General features: G+C 40.9%; 1 protein-coding gene across 4 annotated transcripts in view; it reads left to right on the forward strand.

Annotated features, from left to right (window-relative positions):
- The first annotated feature begins 5,711 nt into the window (after positions 1–5,711).
- The window catches only part of pals1a (protein associated with LIN7 1, MAGUK p55 family member a), a 114,335-nt gene continuing 105,602 nt past the window's right edge, over positions 5,712–14,444 (forward strand). Inside the window, exon 1 of one of the 4 annotated variants that reach the window (XM_043697931.2) lies at positions 5,712–5,846. The gene's annotated coding sequence lies outside the window, so the exon portion shown is untranslated. Of the gene's footprint in view, positions 5,969–14,444 lie in introns of all 4 variants that reach the window. The other 3 variants (XM_043697930.2, XM_087989994.1, XM_087989995.1) reach the window with 3 other exon arrangements.

The following is a 14,444-nucleotide window of genomic DNA, read 5'->3' on the forward strand; positions in this document are numbered from 1 at the left end:
TAATTCTATTTGTTTTAAAATAGTGATGGAAAAGGATAGACCAGATCTAAAAGTTGAAGTTCTAAATTGGATAAAGGCCAATTTTCACAGGATTAGGCAAGAACTTTCAAAAGCTGATTGGAGGCAGATGTTCACAGGTAAAGGGACGGCCAGAAAATGGGAAGCCTTCAGAAATAAGATAACAAGAATCCAGAGAAAATATATTCCTGTCAGGGTGAAAGGGAAGGCTGGTAGGTTTAGGGAATGCTGGATGACTTAAGAATTGAGGGTTTGGTTAAGAAAAAGAAGGAAGCATATGTCAGGTACAGACAGGATAGATTGAGTGAATCCTTAGAAGAGTATAAAGAATGTAGGAGTATACTTAAGAGGAAAATCAGGAGGGCAAAACAGGGACATGAGATAGCTTTGGCAAATAGAATTAAGGAGAATCCAAAGGGGTTTTACAAATATATTAAGGACAAAAGGGTAACGAGGGAGAGAATAGGGCCCCTCAAAGATCAGCAAAGCAGCCTTTGTGTGGTGCCACAGAAAATGGGGGAGATACTAAATAAATATTTTGCATCAGTATTTACTGTGGAAAAGGATATGGAAGATATAGACTGTAGGGAAATAGATGGTGACATCTTGCAAAATGTCCAGATTACAGAGGAGGAAGTGCTGGATGTCTTGAAACTGTTAAAGGTGGATAAATCCCCAGCACCTGATCAGGTGTACCCGAGAACTCTGTGGGAAGCTAGAGAAGTGATTGCTGGGCCTCCTGCTGAGATATTTGTATCATCGATAGTCACAGGTGAGGCGCCGGAAGACTGGAGGTTGGCAAACGTGGTGCCACTATTTAAGAAGGGCGGTAAAGACAAGCCAGGGAACTATAGACCGGTGAGCCTGACATCGGTGGTGGGCATGTTGTTGGAGGGAATCCTGAGGGACAGGACGAACACGTATTTGGAAAGGCAAGGACTGATTCGGGATAATCAACATCGTTTTGTGCGTGGGAAATCATGTCTCACAAACTTGATGGAGTTTTTTGAAGAAGTAACAAAGAAGATTGATGAGGGCAGAGCAGTAGATGTGATCTATATGGACTTCAGTAAGGCGTTCGACAAGGTTCCCCATGGGAGACTGATTAGCAAGGTTAGATCTCACAGAATACAGGGAGAACTAGCCATTTGGATACAGAACTGGCTGAAAGGTAGAAGACAGAGGGTGGTGGTGGAGGGTTGTTATTCAGTCTGGAGGCCTGTGACCAGTGGAGTGCCACAAGGATCGGTGCTGGGCCCTCTACGTTTTGCGAGCATAAGAGGGACAGTTAGTAAGTTTGCAGATGACACCAGAATTGGAGGTGTAGTGGACAGCGAAGAGGGTTACCTCAGATTACAACAGGATCTGGACTAGATGGGCCAATGGGCTGAGAAGTGGCAGATGGAGTTTAATTCAGATAAATGCGAGGTGCTGCATTTTGGGAAAGCAAATCTTAGCAGGACTTATACACTTAATGATAAGGTCCTAGGGTGTGTTGCTGAACAAAGAGACCTTGGAGTGCAGGTTCATAACTCCTTGAAAGTGGAGTTGCAGGTAGATAGGATAGCGAAGAAGGCGTTTGGTATGCTTTTCTTTATTGTTCAGAGTATTGAGTACAGGGGTTGGGAGGTCATGTTGCGGCTGTACAGGACATTGGTTAGGCCACTGTTGGAATATTGTGTGCAGTTCTGGCCTCCTTCCTATCGGAAAGATGTCGTGAAACTTCAAAGGTTTCAGAAAAGATTTACAAGTATGTTGCCAGGGTTGGAGATCTGAGCTACAGGGAGAGGCTGAACAGGCTGGGGCTGTTTTCCCTGGAGCGTCGGAGGCTGAGGGGTGACCTTATAGAGGTTTACAAAATTATGAGTGGCATGGATAGGATAAATAGACCAAGTCTTTTCCCTGGGGGTTGGGGAGTCCAAAACTAGAGGGCATAGGTTTAGGGTGAGAGGGGAAAGATATAAAAGAGACCTAAGGGGCAACGTTTTCACAGAAGGTGGTACATGTATGGAATGAGCTGCCAGAGGATGTGGCGGAGGCTGGTACAATTGCAACACTTAAGAGGCATTTGGATGGGTATTTAAATAGGAAGGGTTTGGAGGGATATGGGCCGGATGCTGGCAGGTGGGACTAGATTGGGTTGGGATATCTAGTCGGCATGGACGGGTTGGATCGAAGGGTCTGTTTCCATGCTTTACATGTCTATGACTCTATCTCCCATGATTTGGCCATGTTATAAATATGGCTCCTTTAATACCAGTAACTGCACCATGAGACCTCCATATGTTCATAGAATCCCTACAGTGTGGAAACAGGCATTTGGCCCAACAAGTCCACACCAACCCTCTGAAGTGTAACCACCCACATCCATTTCCTTACCCTACTAGTCTATATTTACCCCGACTAATGCACCTAACCTACAAATCCCTGAACACTTAGTATGGCCAATTCACCTAACCTGCACATCTTTGGATTGTGCCTGAAATCAAAAAAATGCGTTTTGTCTAACTTATTAAATAAAAAATATTTATGTTGATTTTAAAGCAAGGAGAATTAAATGTTGTCAAATGGTTTCAGAACAATGAATGGTGTTTTAAATGTGCAAGGTGTTTTTTTTCCAAGTTAATATGTGGACTAAGCATAGATTCAAGGTAAATTGCCTCAGGAATCAATATTCTCTACACATAAGGTTTTGTACATTCCCAAACATTTATTGGGTTTTAAATAACAATAAACCTATTTGAACAGAATGAATTAATTCATTTGAGTATTACAGACGATCTGATCCACTTTTTGGAAGCAGACACTTTTGTGACAAAATAAAATTTCTGAGGTACCCAATGTTTCAGCTGAGGTACCCAATGAGGCAAACCAAATTCTCCAAAATACTCAAATTTATATACAAACAGAATAGTTGTATGATGCTATTAAAGGCATGCAAGATAAAATAAACATTATCTTCCTGTCTACAACAACAGACCATTTATAAAAGCAAAATATTACAGTGCTGGAAATACAAAATAAAAACAGAAATTACTGGAGAAAGTCAGCACGTCTGGCAGCATCTGTGGAGAGAGAAACAGAGTTAATGTTTCAAGTCTAGTGACTCTTCCTTAGACTTTTGTTCAGTACTTATTATGTGCTTCCCAGGCATTTTCTTTGTCTGACCCATTTTGATACCTCAGACTTCCTGCAAACCCCAGGTTGAGAATTTAGGTTGGAATGCATGAGAGCTGTCATGGGATGAGTGTGTTGCGATGGGTAGTGGATGGGGGTCAGACATCACAGCATATACATCTAATCTAAAATCATTTTGTAAAAGTCTCACATTTAGTTCAGTGGTATTCCAAGGGTTATATTTTCTACACATAATTTAATGAGGAGGTAGAGGATCAGGCAGATGAAAAAAAGTGTTAAGTTGAGCACGTATTAATTAATGCAGCCTGAATTAATATAGTGTTTAATATGGCGCATGTTTACTCAATATATGGTTTGAATATTAACATTTAATAGCATGTAACGTATAGGATATTATAAAAACAATAGCAACTATCGATTTTAAATCGATTTAATACATAATTTTCTTACTTGATTAAAATGTACTATTTTCCTCTGGTCGGTAGAAATTCGGTTGGGAGAAGGGCAGATTTCCATAATCCAGATGAAATGCGGATTATCTTTAGAAAAGGGCACTTTACAAAACCAGTTCAGGAGGAATTTGTGACGCTATGGCCCCTATCTCTGGGCCAGAAGGTCCCGCTTCAAGGACCACCTGCCCCAGAACGGGTTGATTAAAGACATTTGCAAAACTGTGTTCGGGCAGCAGAAAACACAACTTTCAAAGGAAGGGAGGTTACGCGAAACCTCACGAAATGCGCGTTGTCAACTGTAATTATAAAATTAAACTTGTTGCCCATCGTTCAAGATTGTGTGACAGACCTTGCAAAAATCTTCGTCGCTACAGTCTTAAATACAGTCCATCAAATCGGTGATAGCTGGGAACAGTTGACGAAATAAGAGTCATACATTAAAGCACACACACACTGGAAATTGGATATTACAATTTGGTTGAATGCGTGTTATTTCCCTTGAGATGCGCGTAACTTAAAAGACATGTATCTTTGAGGATTACTCGAATGTGTCATGTTTATATATGCAACTTCACAGGAACGGTTTCTGTGTCCAGGAAACATGACAGGGTGCTAACAACTTTTCACTCTCCAAGCGTGCGATCCACTATGTTTTTTTTAAATCCTCAAAAAATGCAGATATTGAACTACGCGAGTCAATTTCGTCTCTAAAATCTCACAGGCCGATTCATAAACTCGCCAATAGCCTGTGCATTCTACAGCATTTTGGACTCCCTTTCATTTTTTTTTAAAGTTCGTCAGGACCAACAATTAGCAGCGTTTTTAGTTGATGGAAAAATGTAGCTAGACACTCGGAACCAGGAGGAGTGAAGTGAGGTGCTGGACACCGAACTGAAGGACGAAGGGAGTGTATCACACATTGCACAAGAGTGGGAGGGCAGCAAATCATTTACTCAAAACAGTACATTCCACTAATGCAGCAGGCTCTGAAAACTTGGCTGTATCTGAGGTAGAAACTGATTCTGGGAACACTTTGTTGATACAACACCCTCTTCTCAGTTGCAATAATATTTGCTTTTGGTATTCAAGGCACGGTGAAGTTATTTGTCGGAATTAGTTTGTTTTATCTGATATGCTGGAAATCTGAAATAAAAACAGAGAATGTTCGCATTCCCGAAGTAGATAGGACTCGAAACGTTCACCGCGTTTCCCTCTCCACAGACCTGCTGAAGTTTTTTCAGCGTTTCGTATCGTCAGTTTAGCCTTTCTGATTAGATTAGATTCCCTACAGCGTGGAACCTGTAGCTACCAATATTGCAACCAATCCACAGCAACCCAAACACTTCCAGCTTTCACGGACACTCCGCTGCAGTTGGTCGTGTTCGGTATTATGGTCGCACATGACATTCTTATTCCGTCGTTCATGAGGCAACCTGTGACCTTTCCAGGGCCATCTGGGGTGGGGAATTGACGCCGATTTCTGGTTACTTTCTTGCACCGTGCCGCCTTTCACCACTGAAGTGGGGAAATGGGGTGAGACTGAAGGAGTCGCCCGGCAACAGGCATTAGCAGACAGCGAGATACTTTCAAAGAAGTGTGGAGGAAGGCTGACTCCAGTTGGCGGGGGGGGGGGTTTGGCGTTGGTGGGGTGAGGCGGTAAGGAGGATTTGCTTTGCTTCAAGTCCGCAGCAGCGCGACTGCTGCAACAGTGAAGTGTTCTGATTTCCAAAGGCGCTGATCTCATCCGACCCGATCCGGCCCCTCCTCCTTTCTCCCTCTGCCGCCGGGATCGCGTTGCAAAATAAAACATTCCTGGCGTAGCTCACGCTTCACCTTTGTCCCCTCCCCGAGAGCGCGCGATCGCGAGCAACCAGCCGGGGACCGGCACGCGCGCGCTCCCCGACCCAACACCGCGCGACAAAGCCGTTCCCTCTCTCTTCCGAATGGGGAGAGCGGGAGACGCTGATTTCGCGCACGCGCACGTCGCGGCTCGCGCGCGCCCAGGCAGGCGGAGAGTCCGTTTAACCCCCTAAAAGAATACAGCGCTCGCGGCCGGAGGCAGTTAGAATCCTCCATTCGAGGTGAAGGGAGGGGGGTGTTTAATAACCAACTCCCCCCCCCCCCCCCCCCACACAGCAAAGAGGGTCCGATCCTGAGCCCCTTTCCCCCTCACAGCCGAGTGTCTGCGTTCAGACGCCGGCACGGAGCAGCAGCTCGGCTCTCCTTCGCTATCAACAGGTTAGTGGGCATCAACTGCCAGAAGAAGCTCTCGGCTCTTTTCAATTCCCCCTCCCGGCGCAAGTTTGTATCGAGAGGAGCCTTTCACTAGCCTCGGGACTCAGGCCTAGTCCGGGAAGGAGGTGAGAGTCGGGTTGGGAAGGAGAAGAAAAGGCAGGCGGCCGGGCGAGAGTCGGGGCGGGCGAAAGTTACTGGGAAATGTTTTAGCATCAGGTCGCGTCCACGTACCCTCCTGCCGGCCGTGTCGAAAGAACTTGTCTGAGGGGGGAGTAAAGAAACGGGAGGCTGTCTCCGCTCCGTGTTACTGGGTGTGTTGGATTCTCCTTTCATTTGTCACCGCCCGAGTACTTCGCATTTAATTCACATCCTCCTCCTCCCCCGACAAAGAAAGGAAACCAATTCCCGGCTCTGGTCTGTGCGCACCTTTTATCAGTTACGTTCGTCCCTGTGAAATTTACTGTTTCTAAACAATTATAGACAAGCCGCAGCTTGGTTTCAAGCCGTATTGTTGCACGGTGGGATTGTCGGAATATCCTGGGTGTTTGCTCTTGTTGTGGAGATGGCCAAGAGTGTTGTTGCTGCTGGATGTTGCGGAGACTGAAAAATAATTTAACAGCAGCGTCAACGCTGCACGATTTCTGCACGAATTCAAGTGCAATGATTCCACGGAGATGTTTCCAACTCCAAAACTCCGATTAAGTTGGGTGCCGGGGGCGGATGCTTTCAAAATGATGGTGGGTTGGATACGGAATAGAGACTTTATTGGAAGAGGGAAGGGCATCCTTGCATTGCCTATGTTTTTAGAGGTGAAATGAAACTCAGAAAGGACGCCGCTCATAGTAGTTTAAGATTCAAAGCACCATCGAGAGCTAAGCCAAATAAGACAAGCAACAGGGACTAGGAGAAAATAAGAGAATAGGTCGGCTGCCAGCGTTAAAGGTCTTTTATGAGTATCATAAACAGTGAAAGAATGATCAAAGGAAGGATTTGGCAGTTGGGGACCAGAAAGATCAATTTCAGCAGGCAGAGGCATGGCTAAGGTACTTTATAAGACTTTGTATCCGTTTGTTCAAAAAGAGTTTGTAATGATGAAGGGGGAGACTAGTAATTTTAGTCAAAATATATAAAAAGATGTATTTAAAAGTAAGCAGTTTTCAAAAAAGATGGAAATGTGTTGCTGGAAAAGCGCAGCAGGTCAGGCAGCATCTAGGGAACAGGAGAATCGACGTTTCGGGCATTAGCCCTTCTTCAGGAAGTTTTCAAAAAAGAACAGTTGCATAATCCAGATGGGATGCCTCCTAAATTATTGAATGAGATATTGGTGGAAATTACAGGTGCTCAAGCACACTCCTAGAGGATTTCGCATATTGTTTAAGGTAGGATAAACCTACAATTATGGCCTAATTAGGTTAACATCAAAAAAAGCTTTTAGCAACAATAATCTGGACAAAATTAATTGTTTGGATAAATATGGAGTAATAATTTGAAGTGGGGGCTTGTTAAAGGCAGGTTATGTTTGACTTATTTGTCATCTTTTATAGTAAGAGACTGTTGTGATGATTAATGATTGTGTGTGTTTTAAGAAGTTTTTAACAAAGTACCTTGTAACTGAATTTAGGAGAATTTGGCATAATGGATATAAACTTGGCTAAGTGAAGAAAGTAAATGGTAGTGGTGAATGATGTAAAAGCAAAGCTGGAAATACTCTGCCAATCCTGCAGTATCTTTGCAGAGAGAAAAAACTGTTAATGTTTCATGTCAGTGACTTTTCCTCAGTAAAGGTAAATGGCTGGACACATTAGAATCACTGATTTTTGCTACTGATTGACCTAGATTTGGTATAGCAGATGTAATTTTTCAGGTTTGTGTGTTGCACAGAGCTTGGAAATGTATTAAATAATGAGGTTAATAACAAGATGTCAAGATGACATAAAGTGACTGAAATGGTTGATGACCTTTTTAATTAAAGTAAGTTTTAAAATGATACATTTTAGGAGGAATGAGGAGAGGTCAGATGAACTACACATTTTAAAGGCAGTGTAGGAACATAAATTGTCGAAGGTTGCAGGACAAGATGCGAAGGCTTTATTAATGGTGAGTTGTGATCTGGAATGTTCTCTGAAGCGATAATGAAAGCAGAATTGTAACATTCAAAAATTTGAATAAATAGTTGAAGGAAATTAATTACAAGACTGTGGCGTGAGAGATTAATTGAACAGTTATACCAAGGAGCTGTCACTGACCTATTCAATCATTATGTAATCTGTGGTCTATGAACAGCTTTTGAGTGTTTGAAACTGGTGCTTAGCTTTTCCTAAGTAAAAAATTACAGTTTGAATAAGAGAAACATATCTTAGAATTAATTTTGTAGTTGAGTTTCTTCAAAGTTTAAAATGTAAATAATTTTTTGCATTTGTGTCGATAAATACAATGCAACTCATTTGTAATTATTTCTACTTTTTTGTGAGATTTATTTTGTGGCATTTGTCCTAACAATGCAATTTTGTGTCTGTAGTTACAATATGACTGTTAGGAACTGGCTGTAAGAGTTGAGACAATGGTGATGAGCTGGCATTGCCAGTAACAAAATGCTTGTTATGGGACTTCAGCTGAAGTTGTACAGCAGCAGTTAATTTGAACTGTTTTTTTTTATCATGTTTTATTGTTTCATTAGCTATTTGGATGACTATTTAATTGTGACTGTTGTAGTAATATTCTATTAGATATGTGGTAATCCAGAGCCTGAATTTAAGATCAACTTTTGAGCTATGGAAAATAGTTGAGTGGAATCACTACTACATTCTTTATTCTGTGATTATGGGGCATGATAATGGTTCCCTTTGAGCATGAAATTATTTGAATTCAGTCTCTGAAATAATTTTTCTATAATCACATGTTAATTTCATGAATGAACTGAGATTCCTTCATTTAATTGAACTTTACTGGAGGGTATGTTCTTTAAAAAAATCAAAATGTGAGAATTATGAAATCATAATGGCTGAGAATTTCTGTAGGACATTTAGAAAAACATTTCTGACATGGCCTGAGAATTGTGTACATGAGTGAATTGAGAAATTTAACGTGTACTAGTGAATTCTCCTGTAACTTCAACATTGATAGCGATTTTTCTCCGTATGTCAGCAATGCTGAAGGTTGGTTGACTCAGATAGCTAGCACATGATGCAGAATGATACAAATGGCACACATTCAATCTCAATGCCTTCTGTCATCATTCATTGAGACTGTCCCTCCTTGTCTTGCCCCATAATTGAGGAGCGGTACTCATAGTTATATAATTAATAACCCTTCTAATGGAGGGAGAAGCAAATGGTTCATTGTGGACTATGGCTAATCTCGTTACTTAGATATTATGAGAATCTCAAGATGGTGAAGCTAGTTTGCTGTTGAATTATGCAACTAGCGTTATGACAGTAATGGGAGAGGTATAGAGATACTTGCCTTTTAGGCAAGGCATTGAATGCAAGAAGGAAGCTTTGATGAACCTGAATAAGATATTAGTTAGACCACAGTTGGAAGATTGTATGGAGGTCTGGTTGCCATCCTATAGGAAGGATGTAATTGAACTAGAGAGGGTGCAGAAAAGATTCACCAAGACGTTGTCTGAGTACAGGCGTTTCAGTTTTGAGATCGGGATTATTTTCCTGAGGGGGGACCTGATTGGGGTGTACAAAGTTATGAGGGGTGTAAATAGGTAGATGGGAAAAAACCTTTTTCCCTTAGTAGAGAGATCAGAAAATGAGGGTGTAGCTTTCAAGTAAAGGACATGATTGGGAGGTGCCAGTGTTGGACTGGCGTTACTGGTGAGATATGCACACACTCTCTCATATACACCCCTCCACACGCACACACCCACATGGGCGCACACACGCAAGTTTGTGGGTTGAATTCGTACTTGCAGAAATACATTTTATTTTGCTCAAAAACTGCTTTAATCTATGTAAGATTCTGTAAATTCCTTTTTTAGATTAGAATCAGGCTGAACATTGGGACATAGCCTCACACAGGGCACCTCATACCTTCAATGCATTATCTGGGCCAACATGGCACCTGTTGTTAAAGTTCACCTGAGAATGTAACTTTAAGAAAGTTCTGGAATTTACAAATGAAAGAACTGAAACCAACATGCCCAATCAGGTGGTTGTGGAATACTACAACCACCTAATGAAGGAGCAGCGCTCCAAAAGCTAGTGTTTCCAAATAAACCTGTTGGACTATAACCTGGTATTGTGATTTTTAACTTTTGGATTACATGATGGCTACAAGGGCTAAGGGCCACGTACTGGAAAACTGGAATAGAGTAGATAGGTGTTTGATACCTGACGGGAGCATAATACCATGAAGAGTCTCCTTCTCTGTGTATAACTCAATGATTCTATTAATATTTGAAGGCTTTCAGCACAGTCTTACTTTATTTCAAGGATTTCTACTGATAGTTATTCTTTCAACAAAAATTTTAATAGAATTAAAACCTCATGCTATGAAAAGCCACATAAGACATTCCATGTGCAAAACCAGTCCAACGATTGTATTAGAAATTGTCAATTTTGCTTTGTTACTTGTTTGTATTGTTAGAATTTGCAACTCTGGTAAGAAATTTTTTTTTCCCTGATTTGAAAAGACTGGTTTATATTTGAGTGTCATTGAAATCTGCCTGTTGTAACTTCAGTATCTATCATTGACTAAAGCAGCTTTCTCACCACAAGTCTTGTTTGTGATTCAAGTTTCATAGCAACATGATAACTGCTCATTACTTTAGTCTACGTTTGAGTCGTGACATATCCAATGGAGTTAGATTGTGTAGAAAGCTGATGGATTTAGATTATCATCACATTATCTACAGCATGAGTGGTCTTTAAACCTAGAGTATCACTCATCAAGCAGCTGTTTGTCTACCACCTAATTCATAGCCTAGCCCTTTTTTTGGAAGTCCTGTCTGAAATATTGAGGTTATCCAGAAAGGATACAAAACTAATTTCTAAGTAGACCTGTTGGACTATAACCTGGTGTTGTGATTTTTAACTTTTTCCATCCCAGTCTAACACTGGCACCTCCATATCATGATTTAAACCCAGGGAGTCTTCATTTTTACCACAGAGTAGCTTCTGAAGTTTGAATTCTATAAAATAATTGTCCCCTCAGTTTTCCATTCTTAACCAATTGTCATCTCAATCACCACTCCCATGCTGTCCTTTTTCTGCCGTCTTCCTCAATCCCTGTTAATCCAATTCCATCTCTCAAGGAAACTATTCTTCACAGAAACAATCTCTCATCCCTCTGTAATTTTGTTACTCTCACCACCAACTGTTGGGAGCCAAACATATATCACACATTCCAGTCCTCTTACACCATGTGCTGCTGTGTGCTTGGCACCGCTGACCAAATAAATCCATCAACAGATCTGCTACTTAAACCAAAACAGTCCAGATAGATGCAAACTTTATAATATTATAACAAATGTAATTAATGAGACAACCATCCTGTTCTTATCTACAAATTTTGTTAGTTTTCAGAGCTATGCTGAATTCACAGTTAATGCTTCTGTCTACTGAAACACTATTGCATTCCGTTTTGCATCTGACATGACAGCAACAGTAAACTATAAATGAAGTGGGAAAATAAAGACAATGATTCACCAACATACCCTATTTATGAAATATCCCTGGCTTTTAACATTAGAATCTTCTCCATTTACATTGTTCGCAACAATTCCAAAAGCCATTGGGCTCGCTCTAACTCTCACTGGTTGTTTGCTTCTTGGGTTTGGTTTGTTCTAATGTTACAAGGAAGCAGGACATCATTGTCAGGGTATTGTTCCTGAAGTAACTCTTCATTTATATGACTGAGCTGCTGCCGGTTACAACACTAAAGGAATGCTGTAATGTTAAAGGAGCATGACTCTGTCTCTGGAAAGTGGGATGGTCACTCTTGTTGAAATTTCTGTGCACAAAGAATATAAGGTATGTAACAGGATTCTGGAGTTCTTTTAATAAAAGGCACCAAACCACCTTCTGCAAATAATTTATTGGGGTTATTCCTGGATGCACAGGTGTGGTTATGGTACAGGCCTAATAATTCAAATTCTTCCACAGCAAATTGTGAAAATTAAATATGGCAACTTGTAGACAAAAACCTGGAAAATAAAATGATACCTTTTGTTATGTCTTAAATATTAAACTAGTTTACCGATGTACTTCAGGAAAGAGGATTTGACACCTTTTATCTTCTGTGATGTGATACCAAGTATATATTACTAATTGGGTGTATTGTGGCAGAGTAGTTGTGTCCCTACCTCTGAGCCAGAAGGTCTAGGATTAAGATTCTCCTCCCCCCCCCCCCCCCCCCCCCCCCCCCACCCCCCAAACTCCCCATGGCATGTCATAACATGTCTTAAGTTGATTTAGAAATATCAAGGTGATATTTATGCAGGACTATTGTGGTGCAGTGCTAGTGTCCCTGCCTCTGGGCTAAGAGGCAGACAGCAAGCAACATGAATTTGACTGGGACAACACTACCATTATAGGGCAAGCGAAACAAAGAACAGCCATGGAATTCCTAGAAGCTTGGCACTCATCCACAAACTCCATCAACAAACACATAGACCTGGACCCAATATATCGGCCACTGCAGCGGACAGCTGAAACTGACAACCGGAAGCGGCAGGGACAGGCCACTATAAATGCCGGAGGAAACACCACAGAAGCGCTTCACAGGAGGCTCCCAAGCACTGAGGATGTCACCTAGACAGGGGACGAAACGTTTGCAACAAAAACTTCCAGCTCGGCGAACAGAACCACAGCAACAAGCACCCGAGCTACAAATCTTCTCACAAACTTTGAATTTAAAAAGTTAACTTGTCTAACTCATTCTGTACTTAATCCACAAAGTCAAATTATTTCATTACCAAACTAGTAATTTAAATAATATCAATAACTTAGAATAGCCCAAATCATACATCTCAACGGTGCAATGTACTTCTGCACCGGGAGGCTCAAGTTCAAGTCCCACCTGCTCCAGGGGTGTGAAAGAATACTTCTGAAAAAGGTTGATTAGAAAATATGGTAAACCTGAGAACTTCACAAGCATCATCATCTCTGGCTGAGGATGTTAGTCACATTTATGAACTATTTTGGACTAAGTAACAACCTATGCATGAGTATCCATCAGATGTTACCCACAGTGAAATGGCTCCTAGACAAATAAAAATACATTTACAAGTCTACATTTGTACAAAGTCCACTTTCAGCCCTTCCCTTTAAATTTTAGTTTCACTTAATCGTAACTTTCCAAGTCACCTGTTCCTATTTTGTTAATATGAAAGATCATAGCGATCTGCTTCACAATTTCTCAATTTATTGCTGAAATACTTACACCTCATGTTCTGGATGAGAATTAGCTGTCACACATTTCTATTTCAAGACGACCTACTCCACATTCTTAGTAATTTAATCTCAGATGCTCGTCTCCATGACATGATGTGAACTTCAAAGCCACTTACAACATCTCTGATCCGCTAAAGGCATTTGTAATATTCCAAACTTCTCAAATTTTACATGAAAAAACTGAGTCTGGTCAGAAGTACTCCTGACAAAGCTCTGGGTCAATTCATTTGTAAATATATATTTATTCGTGGGTATGGGAAACAAAGGCAAAGCCATCCTTTTGCTCATCCTTTATCTTGAGATGATGGCAGAGGGACACATCAAAGGCATTAATGGTCAAATTAATAGTATATTTCATTATCTAACCAATCTGTTCAGAGACATTACTACACAACTTTGGAGCCGGCAGAACTTGGACCTGTGCCTCTTGGGTCCAAGAACAGAACCACAGTAACTTTTTAAATTTTAACTATTTGAAAGTTAATTGCAAATTGACTGAGGAACACAAGCTTTTGTGGACAACAAAAATAGACAACGTAGACAAATATCTGAATAAGTGGGATTGGGATGTTTTTGAATTACATGTTCAACTCTACTCATTGTTTGAAACAATGATTATCAGGCAAATTGGAGTTATTTAAATGTATTGGACAGGCAAGTAAAGGAAATAAACTTGCAAAGTGACAAAGACCAGCAGCATAGCATTGAGCTAGATTGTTCTACAAAGAGCTGGCATCGGCTCAGTGGACCCAGTGGTCGCCGCCTCTGCCACTGTCTCTGCAGCTGTGGTATTGGACTTAATAAGGCCAGGCATTATGTAGAAAGTTGGGAAGGCGCATTTAAACCCTGATGGTAATCTTGTAAATTTAAATATGTTCCAGACATGGTATGGCAGTATTAAATTGAAAATCCAAGCCTGGCCAATGAATACTGGGAGCAGAGTTATTTAATCTTTGCAGCAGTAAAATATTTTAGCAGCTGGAATTTTAACTTATCTTGAAATAATGAATTAGATGATGGCAAAGCCAATGAGTCCATTATTATTTAATGTAAGTAGTAGTGGTGTTAAAAGTGGTTTAAAAATACAAAAAATTGCAATCACTGTTGATAGTGAGAATTCAGCTGTAATAATGATCTTTTAACCATTTTTGGTAAAGTACTGGTTGAGCTGTGCAATAGTTCCAGAAAAACAAAAGGT

This window comes from Chiloscyllium plagiosum, unplaced genomic scaffold (assembly GCF_037043375.1).
Source record: "Chiloscyllium plagiosum isolate Xiang-an unplaced genomic scaffold, Cpla_swu_hap1 HiC_scaffold_8, whole genome shotgun sequence".
Classification (NCBI taxonomy): Eukaryota; Metazoa; Chordata; class Chondrichthyes; order Orectolobiformes; family Hemiscylliidae; genus Chiloscyllium; species Chiloscyllium plagiosum.